Source organism: Garra rufa, chromosome 11 (genome assembly GCF_049309525.1).
Source record: "Garra rufa chromosome 11, GarRuf1.0, whole genome shotgun sequence".
In the NCBI taxonomy this organism is placed as follows: Eukaryota; Metazoa; Chordata; class Actinopteri; order Cypriniformes; family Cyprinidae; genus Garra; species Garra rufa.
The window spans coordinates 32617388-32631281 of record NC_133371.1 but is presented as its reverse complement, the minus strand read 5'-3'; positions in this window follow the sequence as shown (position 1 = coordinate 32631281).

Below are 13894 nucleotides of genomic sequence, written 5' to 3'. Positions count from 1 at the left end.
TTAATCCGAGGACATTAAAAACCTTCCCACGGCAACACTGTTAACATCTGTCTCGTTTTTTCTTGATGAACGCGAAAACAACTAAAACACTCAGTCAATTAGAAACTACGGTCTGCTGTTATTTGTGTATAGTCATAATAACAAGAAAACAAATTGCTTTTGTAAAATAAAGAAAATAAACAGGGTGTGCTCTCTGCTGTCACGCTCTCTATCACCTCTCTTCACAGACATGTAAATAAAACAACCTGAATCTCTGCAAATACATGCTTCAAAGATATGAGAGATATGTGTAGAAAGCTTGAAATGTCTACTTATAACTGAACTAAGTCACGTCGAAAATAAATATTCACTGATAAAGTAAACCGTATGATACCAACACAAGCTCCAGTTTTTCCCATCTAAACATATCACTAATGGAATCACGCCCACAAACAGCACCTCCGCATTTCATATTAAACATGCAGGTGAGACACGGGGGCATGAAGGTAAAACTTTTAATTTCTGGAAGATGCGCTGAGAGGAATAAGCTAGAATTTACCTCCGGAAAAATGCTACATTACGCCGCATTTTAAAGGAGAAGTCTACTTCCAGAACAAAAATTTACAGACAATTTACTCACCCCCTTGTCATCCAAGATGGTCATGTCTTTCTTTCTTCAGCCGAAAAGAAATTATGTTTCTTGAGGAAACCATTTCAGGAATTATCTCCATATAATTGGATTTCCCAGCCAATGAAAAAGGGTCTTATCTAGCCAAACGATCTGCCATTTTCGAAACAAATTGACAATGTATATACTTTTTAAGTCTGCGTGAACGCTATACAGTTAGAGCATGTCAAAAAAACTCCTGTCTCGTTTTTGCCCTACATCACTGTTTTATTTATTTATCTATTTTTTGCTGTTTTGCTTTTTTTGTAAAGGGCGTTTGATCTACTTTGCATGTTCACATTGTAAACACTGGGTCAGTACTTCTGCACCGATTTAGAATGATTTTGAAGTTAGGGAAGAAAATGAAATGGGAGTTTTCGACATACCCTAACTGCATTGGCCAGAAAAAAAACAGTGTTCACGCAGACTTAGACAAGATGAAGAATGAGGTTAAAAAGTATAGTAATTGTCAATTTGTTTCAAAAATGACAAATCGTTTTGCTAGATAAGACCATTCTTCCTCAGCTGGGATCGTTTAGAGCCATTTGAAACTGCATTCAAACTGCATTTTGGATGTTCAAACTTGGTGGCACCATTGGCAACCATTACGTAGAGATTATTCCTGATTTTTTTTCTCAAGAAACATAATTTCTTATCAACTGAAGAAAGAAAGTCACAAACATCTTGAATGACAAGGGGGTGAATAAATTACCTGTAAATTTTTGTTCTGGAAGTGGACTCCTTTAATGTCAGTAACGGCGGGAAACAGTAATTCGTTTGATTACTTGATACTGAAAAAAGTAATGCCGTTAGTACCGCCGTTTATATATAACGCCATCATATTCCCACTATTGGTTACAATGTGTTTTTACACCGCTGTGCAACGTAGCTAATGACAGACAAATTTGTTGATTTCTTGAACACAATGGTTAATCAGAGGTGTTGAAATTAGAATCCACTCACTGCTTGAAATGTTCAGTCCTGAGTTCTGCAAGCACAAGATTCATCTTATTATAACTAAGTGTAGACATGATTTAACTAAGAGATTTATTGCAGAGTGTAGAGAGCTTCATTGATTATAACAGAACTTTGTGAGATTGTGATGAACTGTCAGTGACAGCTTCAGTGATTTAGTAATCCATTCAGCAATTTGTAGAAAACTTTTGTTTTTTCACATATTCTCTGTAAAATTTCTAAATAGCAATGTTTGATGTCACAACCATAGCAGAGGACTGAAAAAAAATATGTGTTAAAATATCCACTTAGGCCACTGGGTAATAGTAAACCACTTTTTAAGGACTACATATATAGTATAGTGTCATTGTGAGCAACAAAACTCTAATAGACATAGTTCATGTTAGTTCAAGACTGCACTCCTGAGGTTTCTGAAAAAGCTTCTTGTTGTTCTTGTTGCATCTGTGCTCTTGCCAGAGGAACAGAAACGGCTATTATGGTGACCTTTGCCATCAGAATTCTGTTCCAGAAGGGTCTCTCTCATAGACCTCTACAGCAGGAGTGACCTCTGACCTCTATTAATCACCCACAACACAACATTCCCTCTTCTCATGAGACTGTGCCTTCAGAACTCGTGTTATATTTGTATTGCACTGTCACATTTGTTCACAATGGCTTCATGCTTTCCAATCTGTATGAAATGACAACTGATTTATCTACAGTACATTTATGTCCATGCAATATCTTCCATTGTAGCAAGATAGGCCACTATTCAGAGTTTAAAATGTGTGTCACAGCACTCTCTCAAACAGCCCAGACAAGAAAACAGCAATAAGAGCGATAAAACCAGCAGTTTTCTGAGTGCTCTATTTGCGAATTGGACTTCAATTATGTTTCTCCCTCTCCACAGAAGATGACTCTCTCATTCTGTTTTCCTCTTTTGCATCCCCTCGACATCCAACACCCTTTTCTGGCTCCATCAAATGGCTAGAAGAGATGCATGAAAAACAAATTCCCAGCATTTGAAAGAATAGAGAGGACATTGATTTGGGGATTGAGCTGCTTCATCTGAAAAGAGGACAGACAAAGCATGTGCATTGACTGAGTGCCTGAAAAGATGGAGAGAAATAGGGGACAGAGACAGCATGCTGATCGATGGATGGGAGAAAAAGAGACAGGGAGAGAAAGTGCTTATGATTGGGGGGGAGAACAGCAGGTAGAAGGGGTGCCATTCTTTAGTTATCTGAGAGTCAGGGTCACAATGGCTTTGGAATATAACTGCACACATGAACACACTGTAGCCCAGAATCGTGAGGTGAAAGAGGTAATATAAACCAAATCATTATTGAAAGCTAAACCTCAGTGGGACCTCCAACCCTATGAACTGTTCACCTTCCTCAATAACTTGGAAAAGACTACCAAAAAATTCTCTCAGAGAACATAGCTGTTAGCACTTGAGAACATGTCTCAATTTATAACATCTGACATGTCTGCCAAAGTCTGCCTGACGTTAACTTACTCTGAGAAAATTGCTGTTTTTATAGAGTTTTGTAGAAATATACAATGGGGTCCATCGTCCATACTGAAAATCTAGGGGTTAAATCTAATTTAAATGTCAAAATAAACAAAGTTTTGGGATTCTGGACCATTTTACACAAAAAACATTGTGATGGAAAATTATTGAGAAATATTTCACATCAGACCTAAGTGTTATTTTGAGCTCACTAGTCAAATAAGCAATTTGAAAGAAAAAAATGTTCTTGCCTCCACCGAAGCACAAGATGCACTTTGAATTTGCAAATCACGCTGGAAAGCATGAGCATCAGGTTTTACACAAATTTGTTATTTTTTTAAGAGAGAAAAGGTGGAAAAAACAACTGTTTAAAAGTCTGGAGTTGGCAAGATTTTTTTAAATGCTTTTAAATGATATGCTTACCAAGGCTACATGTTTTTGATCAAAAATACAATAAAAACAAAATATTGTGAAATATTGCTAGTTAATTTAACTTGATGAAAATAAAAATTTATTTTATTCCTGGCAAGATTTATTTAAATGTTTTTATATAATATGCTTACCAAGGCTACTTTTATTTGATGAAAAATACAATTAAAACTAAAAAAAAAATGTAAAATATTACTACACTTTAATTAAACTGTTTTTAAAATGTAATTTATTCCTGTAATTTTAAAGCATCATTACTCCAGTCTTCAGCATCACATGACCCTTCAGAAATCATTCGAATAAGCTGATTTGGTGATCAAGAAGTATTTTTATTAATGTCAGCGTTGAAAACAGTTATGCTGCTTAGACTAATATTTTTTTCAAGATTATTTGATTAATAGACAGTTCAAAAGAACTGCATTTTTTGACCATTCAATGCTTCTTTGCTAAAAACTTGCTAAAAAGTTATATTATTTTTAACATGTAATGAAATACAGTGCTTCAAATTATAAAATGCTAAATAGATCCATTTTCACTTGTGGCTCTATACTTTTTGAACCATTTTATGCACACAAAGGATGTGGAAAAATGAAAGAGGTGTGACTTCCTGTCTGTAATTAGAGACAATGTTGATACTAAAATTTTGAATGGAGTGAGGTAAATTAAAGTTGTGATTGGCAGGATTATATGTTCCACCCATTTCTTGGTCATTTGTCAGTTTCTCTCCATCATCAGACTAATAATATTTATCTACAAAATCTTGAGCAAATAGGAAATGTTTCTGACGACTTCATGAGTGGACAAAACGGGGAAGAATAAAATCCACAACACACAACGTAAATCTGGAACGTCTCAGGTTCCAACTAAAGTCTATGTTTGCTTTTCTTTGCCAAACTTGTCAGATAATGTTAAATATTATGAAAAATCTGTAATTACAACAGCCATTACTCCAGTCTTCAGTGTCACATGGCAGATATGCAGATTTGCCAATGTCAATGTTGAAAACCATTCATATTTTTGTGTTAACTCCAAAACATTTTTTTTCATGATGCTTTGATGAATAGAAAGTTTAAAAAATTTCACCTTTTTAACAGAATGCTTTTGTAACATTGCAAATGTCAGATGTCTACTCTCACTTTTGATTAATTTAATGCATCCTTTAAAACCTAATTGTACAACATCATCCCTGCAGATATAAAGAAACTCCCTGAAAAATTCTCGCTGACAGAATAAGACTAGGACTACCAAAGGATCAGAAGTCAAACTCAGTATAGAAAGGATGCTCTTGAAACTTGAAAATGTCAGAGCTAACGCAAGCAAACTTGAAGAGCTCATTCCAAGAGGAAATCCTTGACCTCTCAAGCACTTTGCACTTTATGTATTGCAGACGAAAAATGGCTCTATTAAAACTTATCCACTTAAAAAATCTGAACCCTCCTCTTCCACAGAACCAGGGGTTGTCAAGCCCAAAAAAAAGATGATAAAAGAACCATAAGGTTTCTTGAGTGAACTGTACCTTATCACATGAATACAACATACTTCACTGTGCCTATTTGTCATTTACAGAGCTTCACAGGCCTAGCTCGCCATTCACTTTCATTGTATGCGAAAACCAACATCCAGAAGCTCTATCGACTTCCAGACTCTGATTTTATGGAGGAAAAAAAAAAAATTCAAATTTGAGACAACATCAGAATAATTGCTTCCACTATCTATTTAAATGAGCATCCATTATTTATCTACATATTAAAACTGATTGCAAATTCATGTTTCATGTGGGTAAAGTGATAGTTCACTCCAAAATGAAAATTACCCCATGATTTACTCACCCTCAAGCCATCCTAGGTGTATATGGCTTTCTTTATTCAGAGGAATACAATCTGACTTATATTAAAAAATATCCTGGCTCTTCCAAGCTTTATAATGGCAGTGAATGGCTTTTGAGATTATTAAGTACAATAAAGTACATCCATCCATCATAAAAAGTGCTCCACATAGCTCTGGGGTGGGGGTGGGGGGGGTTAATAAAGGCCTTCTAAAGTGAATTAATGGGAAAAATATCCATATTTTAACTTTTTAAAAATGTAATCGCTAAATGTTGTATGCGTATACACAAGAAAGTGATGTTTCAGCGGATGACGTAGGATGTAGGTGAACACAGTGTTGAATGCGGAAGCACAGTAGAAAGAGCAAAACAAAACACCAGTCACGAATTAGAAGTACAAAACGAGGATTTGTAAAGGAAAATGTCTTAGGATTTTGAAATAAGACAAGAGGAGACTGGTTTTCCTTTGCTGTAAACATAACTTGGTTCTCACAAGACTAGCATATTATCACCTAGAGATTACTATTTATAAAGTGTTAAATATGGATATTTTTCTTGCACTAATGCATCGATTCACTTCAGAAGACATTTGTTAAACTGCTTGAGCCATGTGGAATATTTTTTATGATGGATGGATGGATGCACTATTGGATTTCAACATTTCAACAGCCATTCACTGCCATTATAAAGCTTGGAAAAGCCAGGACATTTTTTTAATACACTGCCCTCCAAAAGTTTGGAAACACCCCTGGCAAAGTGTGGTTTTGGACTATATCAGCATAAATCTTTATCATTGACCCTAAGCACACTTCCAAGCTGTGCAAATCCTATTTGGAGAGGAAACAGTCAGCTGGCATGTCTGTCATGGATTGGCCTCCCCAATCACCCAATCTCAACCCAATTGAGCTACTATGGGAGGAAATGGACCGTGATGTCCGTAAGAAACGTCCAACCAGTGTGAATCATCTTTGGGCAATCCTTCAGGAGGCTTGGAATAATATATCAAGTCAATGTTTGAATAAACTGACAGCTCGGATGCCCAGATTATGCAGAGCTGTAATAGCTGCTAATGGTGGATATTTTGATGAATCTAAAAAATTTTTTTTCTATATATAAACTGTTTATGTAATAAAATATGTTTTTGTAGTTTGTGTTGTCCCTAAATTATGACAAATTAAAAAGGATTCATGCCAAAATTGTCCAAAACCCCATTTTTCTAGGGTGTTTCCAAACTTTTGGAGGGCAAAGTATAACTCTGATTGTATTCATCTGAAAAAAGAAAGTCATATACACCTAGAATGGCTTGAGGGTGAGTAAATAATGGGGTAACTATTCCTTTAACATCATGGACACAACTTACTATGATCCCTTTAAAATTTCAAAAGCATGAATCCACTTACATGCTTTGGCTAATTGTCCCTGATCTTTGTAATAAGGCTTGTGGAAACATATTTGAGGAGAAAAAGAAACAGCCGGAGAAATATATTCTAATACAGCATGGCATGTTGGATTCTCAAAAGACTTTATTTGACCTCCAGATTTAAAAAAGGTGACCACTGTGTGACAAGATAATCTTTGGTCATTTGTCCCATCACTTAAAAACACAGTTCACCCAAAAAATAAAAATTCTGTCTTTATTGGCTCACCCTCATGTTGTTCCAAACCTGTATGACTTTACATAGTTAAAATAAATAGATGCATCCTTTCTGAAGCTTGAAAGACTCATACCAATAACTATTTGAATGGAACATTGTGAGCGAAACAACTGAAAATTTTTCCTTTTATGTTTCACAGAAGAATGTCAAATGGGTTTGAAATGACACAAGGTTGTGTAAATGATGACAGTATTTTCATTTTTGGGTGAACCGTTCCTTCAAGCCTCCTATCAGCAAAAGGCCAGCACAAACACATTCATCTGACTGCTCAATTGTCTGAGGATGACAAGATCTGAGAGCCTTTGGTCTCTTTATTCTCATACGCATACTTTTAGACTGTCAGTCAGAAAAAAGACACTTACAAATGCCTGACTACTTGTATAACACATAAACTTTTAGTGACCTTTAGAGTTAAGATAGGGAGAGCCGAGGTAGTGAAGCGTGACGGACAAAATGACCAGTCAGTGGCAGCTGCCTGTAGGGCACACGTTGAGTCATTGGGGAAATAGTAGATGGTAAACCTAGAGGGGTCGAATATAATAACAAAATCGGACACACATCCAGATGACAAATAAACGCGCAGATCAAGAATACAAAAACGCAACGGAGGGAGCCAAAGGCCTGCTGATAGACAAGCAGGTCCGTGGAGAGACAAGTAATTTTAATAAAAGGAAGTATACACAAATTACACAGACTTTATTTAGTCTAAATTATTTTTTATCAAGAGAAATCAGGACAATGTTGAGGCAAATCTTTTGAGCCTTTGAGGAGCGGGCTTCCGTAATTACAAGCCAGATAATAACCTGTGTGATATTCTCAAATCGCCTTTAATAATGTCTCGTGAGGGAGCGTTGATGAGCTGCAAATGGGCAGAAAACTGATGGAGAAATTCCAGAGATGGAAGCAGGGATGAAACGAAGCGACTATCAGTGAACTTTTCACACAAGGCCGTTCCCAGATTGCATGTCACTCTGTGCCTAATGAAAATGAGTTTTTATCTGTAAGAGCCTGGTCGTCATGGCCTCTTTTTTTCTCGTCTCCTTTATGTTGTTAATTAGATATTCCACCGACAGACTGCGGAGATGTCATTCCTAACGCCCCGCGTAACATGCTGGCGAGATATTGGTCATGATTGTGACTCAATATATCGCAACTGTAAGACTGCAGAATTAGACAGAAAAACATTAATTATGATATGAGTCTTTCAGAGAAAATCACAGCCACTGATAAAATGTATTATCTCAGACCAACCTCCTGGGCTGTCAGCGAGTTTTTAATCATTTTTAAAATTTTTAAGTAAAATGATGTGCTTTTATTTTGTTATTATTATTAATTAATTACACATTATTATTAATAATGTGTATGTATTATTTTGTTACATTATACATCATTTATACATAATACATTTATAGATATAATATGTTAATTTTTTTAAAGAAGTCTCTTATGCTCATCAAGATTGCATTTTTTTCAAAAATAAAAATAAAAAATACAGTAAAAACAGGAATATTGTAAAAAATTATTGCATTTTAAAAATAATTGTTTTTAAATTTAATTTGTTCCTGAGATGGCAAAACTGATTTTTCAGCAGCCATTACTCCAGTCTTCAGTGTCATATGATTTCTCATTATTGTCATCTCCCTTTTTTGGACACCTTGATACACTACCATTAAAAAGTTGGGGTCAGCGCTGATAGCCTTGTGGGCAGCGCGCCGACTAACAGTGCCATTGCGCTCCGGGCGTCCCGTGTTCGAATCCCGACTTGAGGACCTTTCCCGATCCCGCCCCCCATCTTTCTCCCACTTCGTTTCCTGTCACTTCTGATCTCAATAAAGGCCAAAAATAAATCTTTAAAAAAAAAAAAAAAAAAAAGTTTGGAGAAAATACGTTTTTAAAAAATAAAAAGAATATCAATTTAATACAAAATTAATATTTTTAATCATGAAGTACACATTAAAATGATCAAAAGTAAAAGTAAACACATTCTATTTATCAAAGAATATCAGTTTTCACTGCAACAAAAAGCACCAATAATAATTCAACTTAACATTTAACATTTTAAAATATATTCAAATACAAAACTGTTATTTTAAAATGCAAGATTATTTCACAGTATTGCTGTTTTAAGTGTATTTTTTGTGATGTAAATGCAGCCTTGGTGAACATAAGAGAGTTTTTTCAAAACATTAAAAAATCATAACTTTTGATAGCGTATATATAAATATAAATATTTTAGCTATTCGTTTCTGCTTTTATTCAACAGTTCAATAAACAGTTGAATTAAAAAGTTAATAAGACAAAATAGAGTGTTTTCACAACGCAGCATCAATCGGCCATATTGGCGGCACTGAACCGAATGAAACTTGCATATTTGACTGATTATTCCTGCTGAAAATAGTCAATTACTGTCATGTTTTGGGCTGTACTAATTGTTCAGACCAGGAAAAACATTTGGAGTACTATAGACTGCTAAAAGTTATAACAAATCAAGGACAACAATGCAAAAAAAAACAAAAAAAAAAAAACTATCTGATGAACAAAATGCGTTTGTGGTTGGCCAAACTGAACCAGGGCAACCACAAACTCTGGATCTTGACAACATTCATGTTTCGAAGCAATCGGGTTAAATAACTGATTCAAGGACTCACTCATGAAGTCACTTGTCGCCACCTACTAGAGTAATAATCTAATGCAGAGACCACATTCACGTTTGAGGACTGGAACTAGCTGCTATAATAAAACTGTATAACTGTATAATAGAAAATATTGTAAAAATGTAGCGATTATGTACAGTATTTAGCAGTATTGTTGCAGAATTACATTGACATGCCATGTCTGCATTATAGTAATCTCTTTATCCCTCATCTTTAGCATAGCTACTACAACTGATCTATTCTCTGTCATACAAACAGAGCCAAAAGCAACAGCATGGTGAAATCATGCCTGCCAGCATACAGCTTCTGTATGTGACCTCGGGTCTCTGAACAAATATAACTTGGAGGGGGCGAGAGAGAGAGAAAGAGAGAGAGAAAGAAAGGACCGGAAAAATAAAAAAGTGCACAAGAAAAAGAGCGGATGCATCCATCACGTCCACAGCCAAGAATTTCTTTTAATTCAAAACTGAGTTCTCAGGATTCCTGTTGAATTGCTCACTCGCCCAGAAGTGACAGCACATAGTTTAAGAGCGTCATCATCCTTGAAGGCCAATGCAGTTTACCATCAGCTAAATCTACACTTCAGGTCCTGATGATTCTCAGCTTTGTGGTTCATGGCTGACTCATCTCGCCTCAATCAATCTTCACACATCTACTCTCATCCCACTGTCTCTTTAAACCAATTCCAGACTGTAAGAGCTCTCATGGTACAATTTAGTAGTGATTTATGTCAAATTCCCATCGCATTCAGCATTTTTCAACTGGTGCACATCATTTAGATCCTGAATCAAGCGGGCAAAATCGAGTCAGCATGTGGATGGGAGTTTTATAGTGCGTCAAAGCCCAAAAATGGCTTGTTTTAGGGTAGCCTACTTTATGCCTGAATTATAAAAACATAAGTAGATATACTGAAAATAATTTCACCTAAACTAAAGTTCAATGGTTTAATCTGTTGAATTGAACAGGGTGAAAAAAGCAATTGCGTAGGTTTGATTTGTGTGCATTGATAGACACCATACACAGCAATATTTCAAGTAGTTTAAAAGCAGGTAAAACTCTCAAGTACTGAGTAACTGATTACAGCTACTATGCAACACATGTGAAAGCACAACTGAGCTTACTGACAAGATACGCCTTGGTGTGACTCACTGCCATGGCAACTGCAGAGGAGAGAGAGAGAGAGAGAGAGATTTGATGGCCGGTTCCACATTTTCTATAAGAGAAAAGGGCAACTTACTGACATTAGCGCTGATGATTTCATCAATTTCAGCATTGAGAGGATTAAAACAGGTACTGGTTAATGAAAGCAGGCAAACCAGGTAATAACTGCTGGTGCCCTGTGTAGGAGTGAAGGTTTATACCACTGTATACACAATAATGAGACATGACATGACTATGAGTCACAGCTGTCTGAGGACGTACATGAGCGCTGGATTCACGTTGAGATTAATCAATCGCTTATAAAACTTGAGAAATATGTCTAAAGCACTTTTTGAAAGTCCTTACAATAAATTGTGTTTTGAGAAAAGCCAGAATCTGTTGGTTTATATTTACCTCATTTACATAGTTTGGAATATTTTATAACGCTTCACATGTTACATGTGAAGCATTTAGCAGGCACTTGTACAGGATTTTTATGTTGTTACAAGAAAATTCTGAAAAATGTATCAACTGGTTTAATTGAGTAAAACTACTAAAGGAAAACTCCACTTTTTTTGGAAATAGGCTCATTCTCCAACTCCCCCCAAGTTAATAAGCTGAGATTTACCTTTTTGAAATCCATTCAGCCGTTCTCCTGTTCTGGCGATATCACATTTTGCATAGCTTAGCATAGATCATTCTTATCGGCCTAGAAAATCGCATCTTTACATTTTCCGCCGGTCTTAGTACACGATACAACTGCAGAAGAGTCAAGTTTTAAATAGGACAAATACTGAAACTCGGTATTTCTCGGATTCTATTGGTCTAATAGGATTCAATGATCTATGCTAAGCTATGCTAAAAGTGATATCGCCAGAACAGGAGAACGGCTGAATGGATTTCAAAACGGTAAAAATCAACTTATCAACTCGGGGGGAGTTGGAGAATTAGCCTATTTCCAAAAAAAAGTGGAGTGTTCCTTTACAGAGCAGGCTTTTTAAAATGTTCTAATATTGTGTTGGAGTCCCCTACAACAGGTTTAAATGCATCTAAGGCCAGTAAACATTGTAATTTTTTCAGAATATGCATTTATACATAGAGTCATTTGTCCATAATTTTGAAACGGTTAGTTCACGTAATGTCTGTAAACCCCTCCCTTCCATAAGCCTTCTCTGCTCTGACTGGCCAAGCCTGTTGGGATTGGCACAGAGAGGAGTACTTGAGCAAGTTAGCGAGTGCTACCAACTGCATTGCCAAGTCTGCGTTTGTTTTTGACATCCGCGGGTTGAAGCGACACCAACAACGTCATATTTAGCGCCTGGAATGTGAATTTACCAGGGGAACCCGACAAAAAGTGTGTATTTTACAACCCGGAAAGTGACTGTTGACAGGGACCTACTTTGAAACGCGACTGGGCTAGTTTTGACTCGCAATTGGGTGGGTTTTATCGTGAAAACTGTAAACACATAACAAAACAATAATGGTGGATACGTTAGTGGAGTGCTAACTTATGAAACAACACAGTTTGTAAACCAAAATATGACATTCTTTATTATTAAAGTAAAGTAAGTAATTAGAACAATGACAGTCTACATTAATCAACAAATTCTTAGGAAATAGTGGGTTCACAGCTAATTATCAGAACTATTTCATTAAGACAATAATATTGTGGTTTACCTGGAAACCTAAAGCTACACTAGGTATACATCACATATTAGCACAAAAACCTTAATATTTTGAGCACTCAGTTGAAAATGTTCGCATAATGTATTAATCGTACTTACAGGTTGTGGTTTGGAGACGCTTGTTAGTAAAGAAGATTAGTTAATAAGCTTGTTAATAAAGAAGATTAGAAGCCAAAGAACATAAAAGCCCAGATTAGAGAAGCAGTGCTTGGTAAAATGACAAGCACACAACAAAAGGTTCAAATTGTATTGCTGTGGTATGGTGGAGAAAATTAATTATAACCACTGATTCTTCAAATCATGTCAGACTGTTCATATTTCGCTGGCAGTCAGGGATTATGCTACTAAGTGATGTAGATCTGTAACAGGTAGAAGATTCGAAAATATGACGACTCGTTAAGGCGATTCTGAGTTGACTCTTTCTTTTGGGTGACAGTATCTTTATTTATAATGCACTTTTTTATTAACAACCTTGCAGACTGTTCACATTGAAGGATAGCTATGTTACAAACAATTTTTTGAAACCCATATGAACTGCTCTTTAAAATACCTAATATTTTGTAAACAATAGAACTAATGTATTATGAATAATAAAAAATGACTGCAGAGGGCGCCAAAGGCCTAACGATTGATTTGACACTTTACTGCACAATCTAATCTTTGTTTTTATATTGACTAAACAACATTTAATTCAAATTTCCACTTAATCTTTGATATTTGGCCATTTCTTTATTATATATATGCTACAGCCACTGTAATTCCTTGAATATGTGGACATCAAAACGTGTAAACACTGTTTTGGCGTAGGTTTCTAAACTATTTACCTTACAAATCTGATTAAATGGCAAATGCTCTATTCACAGTTGAACATTATAATAAACCCAAACACAAAGCAATATGTAGAGATGGAGTTTGAAAAGGTCCGTGCATGTAAATGATAACAGTTTGTGAGTAGCAGCATTTTCAGTAAACGGAGCTGTTCTGACACAAACTTATGTAACCTACACACAGTCTCAGCTTTCAAATTTTGTCATTTTTTACAGAAATTCAAATAATAAATACCGTTTTATGGCTCCTTAATGTTTTGTTAAAGTTTAAGCGGCACATAAAAATATGCATTTATAAGTGAAGACTGAATTCAAGACTGCAATCATCTTTCTAACTAATCTATAACTGAATAAAGAATCTTCAAATATAATATCAAGAAAGAATGTACGATAAAAGAGAGTTAATTGCATTGTTCATGTTAATTGTAGCATTCATTTTTAATCACAGCCAGAATTATTTAAGTGCTAGAGTCTCTTCAGCCTGGGAGTTCACATCTGACCCTGACTACTCTGCTCTAAAGAGACTTCCTCACTAGAAGATGCTCTCATGTAATGTAAGACCCGAG